This window comes from Microplitis mediator, chromosome 11, assembly GCF_029852145.1.
Source record: "Microplitis mediator isolate UGA2020A chromosome 11, iyMicMedi2.1, whole genome shotgun sequence".
Lineage (NCBI taxonomy): Eukaryota > Metazoa > Arthropoda > Insecta > Hymenoptera > Braconidae > Microplitis > Microplitis mediator.
Window position 1 is genome coordinate 19,862,015 of NC_079979.1, and position 18,757 is coordinate 19,880,771.

At 32.2% G+C, this 18,757-nt stretch overlaps 1 protein-coding gene across 2 annotated transcripts in view; it reads right to left on the reverse strand.

Moving 5' to 3' along the window:
* Positions 1 to 18,757, reverse strand: part of LOC130676839 (uncharacterized) — a 138,666-nt gene that overhangs the window by 19,695 nt on the left and 100,214 nt on the right. For both annotated transcript variants that reach the window (XM_057483320.1, XM_057483321.1), the window contains one exon: positions 12,186 to 12,278. The gene's annotated coding sequence lies outside the window, so the exon portion shown is untranslated. The remainder of the gene's footprint in view (positions 1 to 12,185; positions 12,279 to 18,757) is intronic.

An 18,757-nucleotide genomic window follows, 5' to 3' on the forward strand; every position in this document is an offset into this window, starting at 1 on the left:
GCACCACTTGAACTAACTCGACTAATTTCCTGGAGGCAAAGTTTACAAGTATCGTGATCTCATCGTCTAGACCAGTCTAGCTCCAGCTCTGGCTCAGCACTTGAATAAAAATAGTTAAAAAAATTTATCGGTATTTTTGTGCAAGGGACTATTGGCACGTGAATTGGTCGTAACGTATGCTCACGTGTGTTTAATATGGACGTTGCAGTTTAGGTAATACTAACGGAAATAAATGCATGTACGTGGCGTGTGGAGGACATGGGGAATAAGGTGAATAAGGATATAAATGTGGAGGTGGTACAAGTTTAAGCGGCAGTGGAAGCGAGTAAGGAGGATAGTTGTGCCACGCAATCGCGAGCATAGACGACGATATGCTGGCGTTCTCGACGCGCAACGAGTGCCGAGAGTACACGAGGGAGTGACCTGGATCAGCCTATAGGTCGTTGATCTCCTGAGTTTAGTCTGCTAGCAAGCCCTGGTTCACCAGCCGCGTCCTCATCGTGCTTCTATTTCATTCCTTACGTATCACATGGTATCCAACATGCAGAAGCTGAAGCCGAAGCTGAAACTGAAACTGAAGCCAACATCAGCCAGCAAATGACCAGCCAACAGAATCCGACCAAGTAATGCAGAATTCGTGCTTCCTCGATGACAGCACCATATACTCCAATACTTGTCATTTTCTGCGGTAGGTCTTGTCCTACACTCTACTACGCTATCACTACATACTCCATCACTAGTTATCTATCCGTCCGCGGCGGAATATCAGTATGACTATATAAAAGATTCCTGATACTTTCTTTGTCATGGTGGTAGAGTTTGCGCCCCATCAGCAACCAACCGAACTCACACCAGGTGAAAATGAGCGCCCGTTTCCTGATGGTCGATTGATTGCCGAGCATTCAAGAGTAAACTGCCGGTCAAAAGAAAACACCTTCGGGACACAGACAATCATCACAATTATTATTTTAGAATAATAAATGTGGCGGTCTTGTTTGATCAATTGTCAAAGTAAACATTTTATTTTAAACGTATGGTAATTATTTGAAAACTTTTTTCTTTCTTTATGAATATAATGTGACATTTTTTTATTGCAAGTCATTAGACTGTATTCATGCAAGTGTTTTAAATTTATATCATTTTTTATGAAGGTCATAGTGATTAGAGCGCCGTTGTTCACATTGCGTGACTTAAATATACCTTTTACGTATTTATATATCTATACATATATATATACATATACATGTTTATATGCACAGGTATAAGAACATGTATGACGTTATTTTTTTATAATTTTTTTTAATGCATGAATAATATCGTTTTGCAGTATTTCAAGACGGCTGACGTTGTTTTATTTTTTTTTTAGTTTTGTTATTTTTTATGCCTGTTCGTTTTTTTTTCGCGCTCTACTACTCCCAACACTCAACACAAGTGATTCGTTATACATAAAACAACTCGATTCGATCCATGAAAAGACCGGATTTTTTAATGCCATGTTGTATCATGCTAATGATCGGTATACAGCGATAGGTGTTACAACTTTTAAATTAAAAAAGAAATAAATTTTTTTTTAGTTTGAATAAGAAAGTGGTCAATTGTTAGTTACACGGAAAAAATTAATAACTACTAGCTCGGAAGTTCATTGACTTTTTTTTGCATCTATAGATAGAAATATATACCCTGGGAAAAAAATTTTCTTCTGACAACTAAATTTTAGTTATGACAATAAAATGATTTGATTGCCCATTGCCGAATATATATTTTGCTGTTTTAACGAAGTATTTTATAATCCACCAACAAAACGAATCATTAGAAACTGCGAAATATTTAGTAAAGGTAATTACGCGTTAAGTAGCAAACACAAAATCAAATTTATTGCCTGTAGAGCTTATAAAGTAGTCATAATGATATATATTAGTGAGCCTTAGAGAATGACTTATTATTAGTAATTACATATTAGTTTGAGATGACAGAGTATTTATTTAACAATCGAATAAATGCACATTAAGAACAATATTTTATTTCCTTGACACGCACTTTTTCTTGTACTATGACAAAAATTGTTCAAGGAAACATTAATATTAAACATTAATGTCATAGTGTAATACAGGAGACTCCTATATTTCATTCGAAAACAGGGTCATTATCAATCTGCTAATTTACAGCGGAAAAACCGTCCCATGGACGTTTCAAGAATGGAATATAATAACTCTGAAGTAAGTTTCTTACCAGGGACACTACAAGAGGTGGGCGCGATCTAGTGGCGAGCACCGAACTACTATAACTTTTTAAATCAATAATCATTAGGTTTAAATATATATTTGTTAACCTCGAACAAATATAGGGTAGGGGGTGGGGGCAAAACGGGATAGGCCGGCAAAATGGGATACCCTCAAAATTTCGTCAAAATTTTTTTTTCTCGAAAAACTTTCGAAAATGGTCAAGAATGACATCTAGTATCATTTTACACTATTAAAAGCAAAAAAAAAACATTTTTATATTTTTTGCGAAAAGTATAATATTGGCGCCAATTTCAAATTTTGAAAAGAAATAATAAGGAAAAACTTCTTTAAAAATATGTTGAGAGTAAATTTTATTACTTACATCAATTTAGAAAGACATTATTACATCAATTTTATTCACTTGAAAAAAAAAAAAAAAGTTTATTTTTTTTTGGGGTATCCCAAATATTTATTCTAAATGAATAAATTTTTTTGTTTAATGAAGTAATATTTTTATTTGTTTTTTAAGTAATATTTATTAGTTAATATAATAATATTTTGCTTCAATATTTGGGTTTGTTGGCACTATAAAATAATTTAGTTGTCCGTTAAATAAATATTTTCTTAACTTTACCAAATGATTTTATTATCTTAGAGAAAGAAATATTAATGTCAACTAAACAGAGTCTATCAACTCATTTATAGAAAATGACAAAATAAATTATGTTGACGTAATAAAATTTAGTCGTCTCAAATAAATTTTAGTTTAACAGAATTTAACAAAACCAATTTAATTGTCCGAGGAGAAATTTTTTATCAGTGTATAAAATTGTGAATAATATAAATAAAACTCTTCTGCGAAATGAATTTTACATTGGGGGATTGAATAACTAAAAAAATTACCCGATCCGCATTTACTCCGTACGGAATCCGCGTCATTGTCCAGGTATTTTAATATATTTTATGAGTTTGACACCAAAAAACATAAAAATATAGAAAATTTATCGAAAAAATGAAATCCATGCGCGAGATTGCAGGATCGAATCCCGGTCATGGCACAATTTTTTTTTTTTTTTTTTCAAACAAAAATAAACTGTATAATTACTATAACAAAGAAAATAGTTTTATTTGTCATAGATCGTGATTTCGCTTTAATAGGAAGTATGGATTTAAAAAACATATGAATAAGTCTGAATGGTACGTCGATTTACGCACGTTACACGTGTTAAAAATGTGTAACGAGTCATATTGTATTTAGTACGTGACCGAGAGGAATAAATTACGCGATATTGATCAGATCGTATTATATGTAAACTATTGGTGTGTTTTTCACTACATACGCACCTGGAATAATACATATTTATATTCTCAATGGATATAAGCTGTATATAAATATGTTTGTAGCTTTTATTATTTACGCTACTTTATCACTGAATCACCTCCATAGTTAAAATAAAATCTTTCATCTCGAAATCGCGTATGTCAACAATTAATATTTATGCATCGATAATTAAAAAAAAAGTTTAATTATTGTAGTTTAGATTTATCAAGCTAATTGTATATAGTTTAAAATGTGTTGAATGTTTTTATGGCTTTTCCTCATTATGCGAAGTAGGTCGTCGTGACATACACAACTTTTATTCGGTATGTTAACAAAAAAAAAAAAATATTAAAAGGAAAATAAAAAGAAACGTGTGATGCTAACATGAATTCTGGCTAATGGAGACACAATTTGTATGTGACATTTTCTCTTAAACTCATTGAGAGGAATAGTAAAAAAGTGGGAATGGGAGTTATGGAAAATTGAAATTAGTGTAAAGTAAAAAAAAGTGGGTTAAGTGGATGTCGCGCCAAGGAATGAATTGAACGGGCCAACAAAACTATGAAAAGTTAAATAAAAAATATATCATAATAGTCGTAGCTGAGTAGTAAAAATAAAAAATTTTATAAAACTTTAAATTAACAAAAAAAGAATAAGAACGCGGGTATAGATGTCTATAGATTTGTGCGAATAGCGTGGAAATCCTAGTAAAATGTATTATATAGCGGATGAAGAGAATTCGTGAGGAGGCGGTGGAGCCAGGGGGGAGGTAGAAGAGGAGGCTGAGTCGTCGTGGAGCAGATTCCCGTGCTCGATTTCAAAAGCTTAACGAGCCATTCACGAGGACTTACGGGCGTGGATAATTCCTATGGCTCGTTTTCGTGTGTATAAAGACCGGCACTCGTGCGAGAGAAGCCAGTTTGATTAGGGTCTAGGATGAGTGTGCGTTGAAGCGCATTGAGCGTGTTTCAATTTTGTTGTACTTGGTACTTTTTTTTTCCTCATCCAGAATCAAGGCTTGTATATCTATACTCTGCACACATATGTCTATATATGTATTAAAAGAAAGGTTTATATATATATATATATGTCTATATGTGGATAGAAGTGACGATGGTGAGTACAATCCGTGTGCAAAGCTCGATAAGCCTGCAAGATAGGAGAGATTTCAAGAGGGTTCAAAATCCTCATAACAAAAAGACCAAAAAATAAATATAATTTCAAAAAGTTGTTTGTTCCGAATTCCAAACGATGTTGGATTTCAAAAAATATCTTCGAGTAGACTTGTCATACTTTTGTAGTTTTATTGTGGATTAAAAAAAATTTTATTTATTTTATTATGATTAAAAATCTGTAACTTTTTTTAAAATGAATATTACATAAATTTTAATTGAATATATATTTTTTCGTATAACTGGGTCATTGATTTTTTTGACCTGTGATATGATAAGGAGTGGCTTTGTGTTGACATAAAAGCTGGAACGAGTTGAGCGCTGGGCCAACGAGATCAGTCAGGGGTCAGGGGTCAATGCTGTCCATGAAATATATTTATATACATATATATACATATACACAGATGGAAATTTATATGTGTGTGCATGTGAGTGTAAATTTGTGGTAGTGGTGGGTTTTCTTGTGAAGCTTCGGTTTTGCATTCGAGGCATATAACGACGCGTCTAGTCGAGATGCTTGATATCAAGCGAACCAAGAGAATGAAAGACGTTTGCCTTTTGCGGACGAACCAGGATATCCTGTTCCCTTTGGCATTTATGTCTTTATAACTTTCATATATGTATCGAATATTTGTTGGATGCAAAGAAAAATTCTTCTATGAAAGTTCAATGTCAAATTTTAGTTAATGTTTTTTTTTTTTTATTTTATATATAACGGAGATTACCGATAGTTCAAAATAAAAATGCAGTGCACAGTGGATTTTTAACTTGACTGGATTATAGTGACTTAAAGTCAATATTTCAAAGTATACGAGGGATTTTGTGAGTTTATGGGATATATTGAAAGCTCAAAAGTAATGTGCAAATAGTTTTGCGACTGCGACTTTTATTTTTTGACTATTTATCGATCGCTCGAGATTTTTAAAAATAACAAAAATTTCTATTGGCCGTATTAATTTTATTTACTCTGCTTGAAAAATATTTTCTGCGTGGAGAAATAATTTTTTCAACAAATATGAGTAAAAAAAAATGCAACAAATAACGAGCCAGATAATTTTAATTCAAAAACTTTATTATTAATATGAAAAAAAAAAAATTGTTAGAAGCTACGAGATAGTGTATTTGCTAAAATATCCGATGTACTTTATCCAAGTGCACTGAGGTATACTTTGATTGTGGATCCGGAAGTTCATTCAAGACGAGTACTTGTAATATTGCGGTTTTAAACTAAAAAAAAAAACTTATCAGCCTAATATTTTTTTTCTATTTTTTTCTGTTGGTTGAAAATATACACACGGAAATTAATCATTCATGGGTATAAAAATAACAAAATAACTAAAAAAGTAAAAAAAGATCCGTTATTTATTATCAGTTTCCGCGGTACTCGGGCACTCGAAGTTAAATAAAATATAAAAATGATATATATGTATGTGTATATATATTTTTGATGTTTATAATAATCAATGGCTCTTTAGCTAGGCGTGTGTTTATGACGTAGACGTTAGTAATTATATCTGAAATACATGAGGTGGTGGTGGTGTCGGTGGTTGTCTGTATCTGCACATGCATGCCAGATCTCGTCGGTCATTTATGGCGTGTGCACAGTGCCAATGATTTACCGCGTGTGCTCGGCATCCGACAATACATTTTATAACGCAACAACGCACGTTTAATAACGCTACAATTGCGTTAGGCCAGGGACCAGGGACAGGGACTAGACATGAGGGACTATATAGGTCTAGTCAAGGCTGCAGTCATCTACACACACATACGCACGCACACAAACATGGATATCAATGTGTGTAATGTATGTACGCATGTACACGCGATGATACAAGCGCTTGTCTGGATGATGTGTTGCAACAGTACATGGGCTTGGCGTGATTAATTGACGTGACGTCGTAATCCCGTCCAAATATCCTTTGGCTAACATCTTTTGTTGTTATCCTCACAATCTTCGATAGTGTTAACAAGATTTCGAGTTAATAAATTTACTTAATCAATAATCAATAAAATCTATTTTTTTTTTTTTTTTTTGATTGAAATTTTAATTAGAGACAGTTTCAGTCGAAATTCAAACGGATGACTGACTAATTTATGGAATTAATAAGCAGTCGGAATTTTATTGCTCACTTTGAGCGCGAAAGCTGTTTCACTCCCGACATGAAATTTTTCACTGATTTTCTCGCATTAAATTGGGTCTATAATTGATAAAATATATCAGAATGATATGATAAGCGGACTATTGCAAAGAAGATAACGCAACTGATGAGCCTGATGCCAATTAAAGTCAATTGGCTTCGAAATTAATGTCGAAAACTTTGATTAATTTTATATTTTCATGACCTCCGTTGGGCATGCGGCCGCATATTTTTGAAAACGCCATAGATTAACGTCTGAAGCAGACTTTTTTCCGCGTGGTTTAGAATTTTCCAGAGAAAAATTAAATTTTGAATGAAAATGTTAATTATTAATTAATCTGTCGTGGGCTTTTGGATTCGCGAGCATTTGAAATTTGTTAATTATCTGCAGAAGAGTAAATTTAAAGGGTTGAATGTGTAATGTCCCGAGGATCAGAGCAACACTCGATTTTCGGTGGAGCCATTAATCATCTCAACATGAAGGCTTTTCATGTCACGTCGATTAAACATCTCTGATGTCGCTGGTCCAAATAAGCGATGAGCCAAAGTGATCGTTTACCGTAGGGGATTCAGGAGCTAAATTCACTGGTGATCTCAGTCTTCGATCTTTAATGGATATTCAACCCGGTCCCCATGGAAACTAACTTAGCACGCTCGGAATTAGATGAAATTTCTACCGCAGTTGGCTTTACTTCACGTGCCAGAAGACTTTGGACTTAGACAAGACGGGAGATGCGAGAGAATAGCTGCTGCTGGTTGTTATAGAGAGTTATCTATATGCTCCCAGCCAGCAGTGCAGAGACCATGAACGGTTTATATTGTTCAATCTCGGGTTTAAGACTCAAATAATAGAACCTAATTGTGATTAATTTCTTGCTCCGTCTACTGTGCTCTTTCAAAATTTTGTTATTATCATTTTATTGTTACTCTAGTAATTTCTATTGCTATTTATTATTTATCCGAGTCAGCAAATCCATTAATATCCATATAAAAATACATCAACTGTTGAAAATAGAAATGATAAATTTTCATCACTCGTTATCATAAAAATAACTTAATTGATATTAATTTATTATTTCATCAGTTTCATGACATTTTTGCTAAAAAAATCTTCACCAATTATTTGTTTTTTTCCCAAGTAATTTATAGAACATGACATTTGAATTTATAAATATTCACAGCTCGACTGACCGAATTATTTACATCACATGTATTATTAACTTGAACCTTCTGATTAATGAAATAAAAACAAATCGAGAATAGTAATTCAGTAAAATTTTTTCTTCAATGACAAAATTTTTTCCAAGTTTTCGATCGTGCTGCGAGCGTGAATGAAATAATAATGAACTGCGTCGTAAATTGAGTGGAGGAGAGACAGGAGAATGTTGAAAAAAATATTATGGTGAGCACGTGAGTTACAACAAAGCCAGTAAGTTTAAGTCTTGCGGCCAGGATGCATCAGGTTGAAACCCTCTCGAGTCCTTTTAGCTCCCCTGAGGATCAAGCAATGTCTGTGTCTCTCCCAGTAGCATATCAGCTGGATGTATATATAAGTATACTGCACACATATATCTATATATATGTGTAGTGGGTCTCTCATAATCAAGGTAATGGCAAAACAAAGCGTGCAACTGTACGTGCCTTGTGACATCGCCCGTGAGGCGTAGTACGATGTGACAGGCATACATTATCGGTCATGTTTACCATTGTCCATTTACCAAAATCGTACATACGTGGTACTCTAATACTTGGATGGGTGAATTCAAATAATTATCTGTTAATTGCTACGACAAGAGTGCTAAATTAAATGTACAGTCGCTCGGGTTAAATTTAAATATTATCATTTAATTTATTATTAAGTCCTTTACAATAATCCATTAATATAATTACCTAATTTTTGAATATAAAACAGTATTCAATAAATGTTATGCGTGGTTTCAAATTTGAATTCAGGCAAAAATAAATTTTTTAATTATTTTATCGGAAATCTCGATTGTTAATAGAGCTGTCAATAATGACCCAGACAGCATTCAAGTCAGAATGACTTCTTTACGACGTATTTTTGAAGGAGTCTTCAAGAAGTCGTATAATGACTTCTTAAAGGTGTCATTTTTAGGAACTCTTAATTAAGAGTTCTTGAAGACTCCATAAGTAAGACGTCAGTTTTGTGACGTCTTAATGTATTCTTTTTTTAACTTTTTTGAAGTCAAAATGAAGTCAAAATTAGGAACACCTTAAGACGTCATGGTAAGTTCATTCTGAAGTCTTATTTGCGGAGTCAGAAAAAATAACTCTTTGAGAACTCTTTTTAAAGACGTCTTACTGAGTTCGCTAGGTGGCGCATTCGACATCTTGAGAACTTCTTAAAGACTTCTTTAACATGTTTTTAAGACGTCCAAATCATAAATAGGAACTCATTCAGAACTCATCAAGACGTCATTTTGCTATCTGGGGAGGCATTTTACTGGGTGCTGAATGTTAACTGAAAGTCGTTTGTCGGAAGCTGGATTCGAGCCCACAACCCAGATAGCAAAATGACGTTTTGATGAGTTCTGATGAGTTTTGATGAGTTCCTATTTATGATTTGGACGTCTTAAAAACATGTTAAAGAAGTCTTTAAGAAGTTCTCAAGATGTCGAATGCGCCACCTAGCGAACTCAGTAAGACGTCTTTAAAAAGAGTTCTTAAAGAGTTCTTTTTTCTGACTCCGCAAATAAGACTTCAGAATGAACTTACCATGACGTCTTAAGGAGTTCCTAATTTTGACTTCATTTTGACTTCAAAAAAGTTAAAAAAAGAATACATTAAGACGTCACAAAACTGACGTCTTATTTATGGAGTCTCCAAAAATTCTTAATTAGGAGTTCTTAAAAATGACACCTTTAAGAAGTCGTTATAAGACTTCTTGAAGACTCCTTCAAAAATGCGTCGTGAAGCAGTCATTCTGACTTGAATGCTGTCTGGGAAGGAAGCGGAGGTATGAGTAGAATACCGACTGTATCGACTGGGTTTTTTTTTTAATTTTTCTAGTCGGATTCCATTAATTCGGAACTTTCCCTTAATCTTGACCCCCAATACGAGCTACGCTGTCTCCCATCCGATGTTATACATTTGTTTGTGTCTGTTTATGTTTATGTTTGCATCATATATGTGATGTAAAAGCACATGCGTGTACTCTTTAAAGGAAAAGTGGCATTCGGTAAGTCGGAATTCCCAGGAAATTTCCGCTTCCCCGTAGACTAACTGTCCGGGTTAATGGACTTCGACTATACTAATCTTCGTATCGACAATCGTGATTCAGCATAAGGAAGAGAATCATAACGACGTATGCCCGATTAGGAAAATCGGAAATTTTTACTGCAGCCTCAAAATTAAAATTAATTTTTAAAATTGGGTAAATAAATTATTTTTTAAGAAAATAAAGTAAAGAAAAAAAAACAGGATTGACATAACTGATGGTATAATTTTAATTGTAAAAGTGATTTTAAACAGTTTTGTTATATTTTGTTGAAGGTAAAAGACGAGACCGAGTTGGCATGTCTTTATTGTGTTATTTCTACTGGGGTAAGTATTTTAAACCGTCGAGGCGTATACAACACGTTGCTACAGCATTTGTTAGCCAAGACAAAACAAGAGAGTGAAAAAAAAAAAATAATAAAAATATTAAAATAAAATAATAATAATAAAGAGATAAAATAAATAGGAAGAATAAGAATAAGAGAGTGAGCGGAACAAAAGTGTCTTGTTTTTTCTCGGGGTTTCACCTCTGGCAACGATGCGACTTGATATAACAGCCCGAGATGAATTTCAAATTGGATTCGTACTCTGTATATCTCCGCAGGCATTTTAAATTTTATGGATTCACGGATTGCTAGTGAGCCTGGCATAGTGCTTCAACTATTTTTCACGCCATACTACTGACACTGCCTTACTGCCTTACTCCCTTACTCCCTGCTGCTGTTGCAGCAACTACTTTTACTGCTCCCTATTCAATATTTACCAGTATTTTCATCTCCGGGATCGATAGAGACTAAGTCAAGCTTGCGCGGGGTTAATGAAGCTGATAAAAATCTCACCTGCTGCTGCTGATGTTGATGCTTTGAACTACAGCGGGTGGATTTTGATTGTAATCGTGGAAAATAAAATGAGAGGACGAAAGAATAAAGATGATGACGTTTTACACAATCAACCAGTGGATATAATGCAGCAAACTTTTTTTTTAATTATTTATGTTTATATAGATCACTAGCAAAACCCTCGACTGTTTCTTGACGGCAATTAAAAATTTTTGAATAGAGTTTTCCCGAGTCGAAATTTAGAGCCCACTTAGAGCCTTCTAAAGTCGGACCTATTTCGGACTTGGCTCTAAATAGAGTCTGTTTCTATGTTAAATTAGGTCCAATTTTGGTCCCTGAGGTGCTTCAAATTTCCGTTTTCGGCACTTGCGGGCTCAATCTAGGACCTGATGAAAATTAAAATTAGGTCCGATTTAGGGCCTGTAGCCCTAGTTTATTGTAATAATAATAATATTAATAATAAACATCATAAATTATTCAATTATAATGAATCGAAATTTATTACGGGACTAATTTTGTCGGACTTGAAGGCTCAAAATCGGACCTCTCAGTGAATGTTAGGACCTCCGGGTTCAAAGTCGGAGCTACAGGACTACAGGGCTCTAAATCGGATCTATTTAGGGCTATAGGGACCTATATAGACTCTAAATTTCGACTCGGGTTAACTTTCCGCTGTGAAAGTTGACGATTTTCGAAAAATTCGGGAAGTTGTTGGTGATTTTTATTAATATTTGAAAATTACATCAAAAAATTGGAAGTGAATTTGGACTGATTACGGATTTTATTTAAATGCTCCGCATTCAATCCACGTTCACTCCGAAAATTTTTTACACTGCGGTTAGAAAATAAATATTAAGACTTGATATATTTAATTTATAAAATATAAGTTAACTAACATGTATTTGATTGCCGATTCACTTATTTTTGTATGGCAAAATTAATAAAATAAATATTTGAGTGTCAGAAAACATTAAATGGCTCAATTATATTCTCGCAAATTCGTTAATTGACACTTTTAATTTTAAATATGACAGCAATTAACGTCACTGCAATGAAGACATGTTCAATGTATATATTTTTTTATAAAAAAAAAAATAATACGATTTACTCAAATAGCGCTCAAGTGAAATACGACTATCATTCACTTCGCAAATTATAAAATATCCATTAAAAATATAAACGACCCCTCAACCCACCGAATGTCAAAAGTAAATTTTTGAATCCCAATTAATTATATATATGTTTTGACTTACATTTAACTCAACAAGAACTCTGTCGTCGTGAAAATAAATCAATTTCCTCTCGTTTAATCGATACATTAATCCATGGTTCTATCATTTAAAAATCTGCAACACAAATTTAAAAAAAATTGTATTTATAAATAAATAAATAAATAATTTTTTAGTGATACAAAAATAATGTTCTTTTAAATTTACTACAATAGAAGTTAATTATTTTCTCCGTATGACATTTAGTGACATCCATAGTCAATGAGAAATGGCGAATGTAAATACGTGAGATTTGACAAATCTGTCGGGAAAAAATCGACAGTATGATTGAATAGCAAACAAAGAGATGAGCGTCGAATAACTTTGATGATGAAAGAACACAAAAAATATGATAATAAAAAATAAAAAAAATAAAACAGAACCCGGGAGTTCGCGAATGGAAAATTAATAGAGAGAATATGTATAATAAAAATTTAATAATAATTCTGGGAAAGTGACTTTATTATTGTATTTAAAACTTTTATAATCAAATCGCCAATATAAATTTTTTTAACATTTCCTTTGATGTCAATCCGTACGGACGCAATGAGTGGCTCGATTTAAATGTTTTTGGTAATTTTTATTAGCTGATGTATTATTCAACACTTATTAGTAGGTTATTTGTTAATTATACTGAAGCTTATTTATTCAAAAGCAGTTCAGTGACCCGACAGTTATCATATATTTATAAATAATTCACCAATTGCCGCGGCGATTAAATAAAATTATCAATATCTATGTATAATTAAATAAACTGAAATAATTTTTGAATATTCAAAATTATAATAAATTATTCAGCGGATTATATTTTAGTCCCAGGTGGGTATGCGACAGAATAGTTCAATTCGGTTAATGTAACTTCCTCCCATGAGAACCCTTTTCATCTCCATTACCCACACATTTATATTTAACTTTATCTGCTCCGTAAGCTCACTAGCGATATAATATCTTCGCTAAATTTTATGACAACCAACACACGATACAATGCTTCCCTCAATAGAGCCAAACTACATGACTATTCAACGCATAATTTATTACCTAACCGGATTAAATATATTTCAAGCTCACGATCACGCTTTTCTGATCATCCGGATTATGTTCGCATACTTTAAATAGTCTAATCTGACTTTTCGTGTAGAAAACGCTTTTCCTGATACGAAAATTATAAGATGTTTTGGATCCCCGTATAAAAAACTTGCGTTATTCCGCAGGTGATCCGCTGAATATCATGTGGAAGTCATATTTTGACACAAATATGAATTCCGGATGAATTCCTAATGAATACACAAAGATAGTATAGAAATATAGTTCTAGTGATAGATTGTATGAAAAATTCTATTACAAAAAATTTTTTTTTTCTTGCGGGGAAATTGGGAGTTTTTTTTTGCGGAGTGATCTCGGAGTGAAGTGGATTTTATTTCACTCCTGTCCGGAGTTTTAACATTTCAATGAATTTATATTAAACTGTTAAACACTTCGCGAATTTTTTTTAGTGTATTGACCTAAAAGAGCTTTGTTTCTGTAGAAAATTATTTTACAGGTGGTCCATTATGCCCCAGATATCGCAAATCAGCTTAAAATATCAGAGATAACATAATTTGACCGAAAATGAAAGAAAAAAAAATTTTACTAAATTTTTGAAAAGGGCCTTTATGCCCCAGGTTTCCCGATTACTTCGTTACTGCTAATTTAAAAAAAAAATATCTCTCATTTTACGTGTCAACTTATAATATAATCATTACAATCTATTACTAACTTTCTTTCCATATTATCATTTGATACTCATCCGAAAATCATCTGAAATTCATATTTGTGTCAAAATATGACTTCCACATGATATTCAGCTGATCACCTGCGGATTACCGGTGGAATCCCGCAACTTTTTTACACGGGTCATGAACGTACTGTTTGTAAATTAACAGGGGTTATTAGATATTTTCGGCTGGGTTTTTTTCGGAAACAAAATCTCTCAATACAAAACACAGACCGCACTTTGATGCATTACTGTCTAATCTAGCGAAGTGCGCTTTGATTGTTTCATAATATTCGTTTGTTTAAGAGAAAAACTCGGCCAAAGTTTCCATTTACTGTACAAGTGCAACAAAGATAGTACCGTTCGTGGACTTGAGTGTAATAGAAAGAAAAGTGCGAAACCCTATCAGTAAAATCAGTAAAATTGACCGGTACTTTTGCGGAACAAGTTTATTTTAGAAAAAAATAAGCGTAAGTATTGCTAAAATACTGGAAAAATCATATCGCATCTTTTTACACATTTGGGAAATTATTTGTCATCACGTTTTTCACAAATTACTTCATTTAAATTTTTGAATTCAATTCAAAAACGCTAATTCTACCCTAATTTTTATAAATTCAAAGAAAAGCTCTGAAAATCATAACAAAATTTCCCCATGGGTTTTGGCAAAATATGTACGATAAAAGCACAAATTTCCAATTGCTGTGGATGCGATAGGAATTTTTTCAAAATTAGTACATTTTTCAGAAATAAATTTGTTCTTCAAAAAAACCGGTCAATTCGACAGGATAATTTTTTTTTTTTACACGGGATATTTATCTGCAGTCAGAATAAAACGCACATTTGGTTGAAGTTTATTTTTCAGGTTTTTTCGGTTATTAATTTTATGTTTTCATGATCATGAACACGACAACAAAAGTGTTGAATGTATATAAATGGGGATTTACACAAAAAGATTCACGTACTAACGTACACAGATTTAACATTTCAGAACAAAGTTTTTTTCGAGTGAAAGGAATAGAATGAAAATGGAGATAGAGATATAGGGGAGAGTGTATTTATGAGGCCATTTCGTAACGTAAAAGGGCAGACTTTTCGGGCGCCATGAAAACAAGTCGCGACGCCGCCCTTTATATAGATTTTCCTCTATAGATTATGCAGACGCCAGGAAATACGCCGCTTTTTTTTCTTTTTTGTTCTTACTTAGGGATTATTTATCGAAAGAATAAAATGGGAAATTAATTTATTGGATCTTTATTTTGATTTAGGTTTAATTTCTCACCAGATGGATAGAGACATCAATTTTCCTAAGTACGTGACATCGTCTAGTAGATTATCGTCTATGGTTATAAGTACATAGGACACACTCACACATTCAGGCGTGTGTAAACATATATGTAGATATGTGTATACATATTTATATTATATATGCATATATACATAGACCACTTTGCTCAGGGGTGCAGCTGGTCTCTGAAAGCATGCAATAGCTGTACTATAATTTACGCACACAATACCCGACGGATTATAAACGTCTATGTGGTTGACAAACTGTCATGAAGTACTGCTGTTACTTGTAACCTGACACTGTCATTTTATTTATTTTACACAACTACATAATAGCTAAAAAAAATCCCGTAAAAAATATTTTAATGACTACGGGAGAAGTTTCTGAAAAAATTTTCCTCATATTTTATTTATTTTTTTTTTTTAGAAATACCCGAATTATTCAAATCGAACTGCAACGTCGACTGGAACACGTTTCGCACATCCCTAATTTAAATACATTAAAAATTTACTAATATCGACAGATAGAAGTTTATTTATAAAAAAACTATAAATAGCATGGAAATTAAGCCAATGAAAGTTTTTTTTTTTTTTGTAATAAATGTGAATTTTTTTCCAACTTGTATTTTAAAATTGATCATTGACCTAGTTTTATTTACGAACAAAAGTTTTTTAATATTTTTATATTTTTCAGCATCAGGAGTGACCTTAAAATTTTTGAGTACTTGTTTATTGCCTTGAATGTTACGAAATGTTACATAAAAAAAATACTAATATCAACGAAATATTGATTTCTCGGAAATATAATTAAATATAAGTATTTATATACTATATATACAAGTAATGTTCATTGAAGCTTTAGATGTAAATTTTCCAATAAATGAAAATTTGTAATTGGCTCTGCTTGATAGCCTATTCATGAGAATTATCATGTATTGGTGTACGATTTCTATCACACTGTCACAAATATATATGTATATCTATATATATTAGTGAACGTTGTCACTTGGTAAAGGAACCGCGAGGGAGAGAAATCAATCAGAGCAGCATGGAATTGATCAGAGAAGGATATACGCGTCTGTACACATGGGAATTGGCCCATTTACAAATTGCCACTGCATCTATGTCACTTACATATGATATACGACATGAGAAATAGATGTAAAAAAATTACGTTTAATTATTTTCTACATCTATTTCAAAAAAAGATAAATCTACAACTTAGTTGATCTAAAAAAAAAGAGTAGTACTAATTATTTTTCTCCGTGTAGCAGAGCTTAACAAGTATCAGTATAAATTAAATGTTCATTAATGAAAAATATACGGCATACAATGTTCAGATATTCACGAAGCGTAATTTATAGATGAGATGGTATATTGCTCTACGTAGTCTACTACACTCCAGTAGATGAACGCAGCACTCGGTACATAATATTTGATAAGGTCATGTTTTCATTGCAACAGAAACATAATAATATAATTTTCATCCTAAATGAGCACAAACATGGGGATTAGTCTACAAATATTATTACTACATCCACAATAATAAAGATGATTGTAATACATGTTTGTAACATAAAGTGATGTAATTGTATTTGTACAGCGAGCACAAGTTATTTGGTTATACTAAAGCTTTATCGGTCATTATGAATTTGAGCTCTTGATTTAGAGAGAGTATATTGATAATAATAACAATTTATTCGATTTGGCTACTCGCTGTTACAACAATTTTACGGTTAGATGAATAATTTACAAACGTAACAATCAGTAAAACAAAAATATGATATGATAACAATTCGCTAGTGTAAATATTGATCATTTTATTCAATTAATCAAACTGTCCTACATTATCTCTGACATGGTTTCTGAATATTTCAATTCTATTTTCATTTCAAATTTCGTGCTACGGAGATCTCGGGTAGAAAAATTTCAACCCAAATAATAATAGAATTTTTTTCTCGGTCGAAATGCGGCCGACAAAAGGCCAAGGAGTGAACACAAGACATTTTCGGTCTGGTTCTTAAGAGTAATAAAATTTCGGCGAGTTTTCAGCCAACTTTCGGCCTTTTCAATAAAATTCTATAATTTTGCCGTATTTTTGGCCAAATATTTTTAGCCGAGATGTTAATTATGTATTTGAGCTGAAATGTATACGGCAAAAAAATTTTTACATTTGTCACTAAAAATACCCCCATAAAAAAAAATTTTTTATATAAAAAAAAATATATTAAAAATATATAAATATATATAAAATATGTATAAAAAATATATTTTAAATAGCTAACTTTTGGCCGATTTTCGTATATATTTTAAATATAAAGAAAATATATTTTTTTATATATTTTTATACATGTATTTTTTATACATTCTAAGATATATTTTTAATATATTTAAAATATATAAGATTTATACGAAAATCGGCCAAAAGTTAGCTATTTAAAATTTATTTTTTATATATATTTATATATTTTTTATGTATTTTTAATATATTTTTTTTATATTTTTTTTATTAATTTTTTTCATGGGAGTATATCGAAATTTGTATCAAACTTATTATGGAAGAATACGAAATTTTCATTTTATGAGAAATGGAAATTTTGTTTAAAAAAATTGAAGATCTCTGAATTATTATTTCCGGTCAGAAATGTCTCTGAATATTGACCGAAAATTTCTGTGTCAAAAGAAAATGAAAAATCTATTGGTTTAGAAAAAAAAAATAATTTTTAGTTGGCAGTTTCACAAGCATACGAGCGTCAACATTGATAACAAAAATCACTTAGGTAACACGCGGGTACAATGACTAATTGCTGTAAATCACGCGCAATAAGTTCTCTCCATAAGTTTAACCTGTAATATATATTTGTAAGCATATAATATGTATGTATGAAAGTGTAAATGTAACTTAGAGGTCATCGTAGGTCTTACCCCGAGAGAGCAGGATTATTTCTAGACACGACACGAGCATTTCACATTTCCTGTTCTATAATCGATTCAATTTCGCCCAGCAATTACTCGAGCTATCACCTACTCATACGCCTGTGCCGTTTAATAGTAAAAACTAATAAAATATAAATTACTAGAGCAACCAAAGGACGAATATATCGTCGCAGTATACGGGTACAGAGGTCCGTTTATAAAATGACTGATCGAAAACTTTGTTGTTACTTTTTGCAATTCTAGTTTTTTTCGAATTGTTTCGAGACGCTTTTCAATCAAGTTGACGTTGCAATCACGGCGTACATTTTATGCAGTTGCTCATGGCTTGAAATACTACATACGGCATATTTCACTGCTTTTTATATTCTTTTCGCGTATGTCGTACATCACTAAAAGATCAAAGGGAAAATGAAAAAGTATATATACATATATACATCAAATGTCATCGTCAAATTGGGATGATTAATTTATTTACATTCATGTAAAAGTATTCAAGAAATGAAAGTAAAAAATGAAAAATTCTTCATGCATGAAAAAAAAAGTTTGAAAATAATAACGACGGCTTAACAAGCGAGTAATT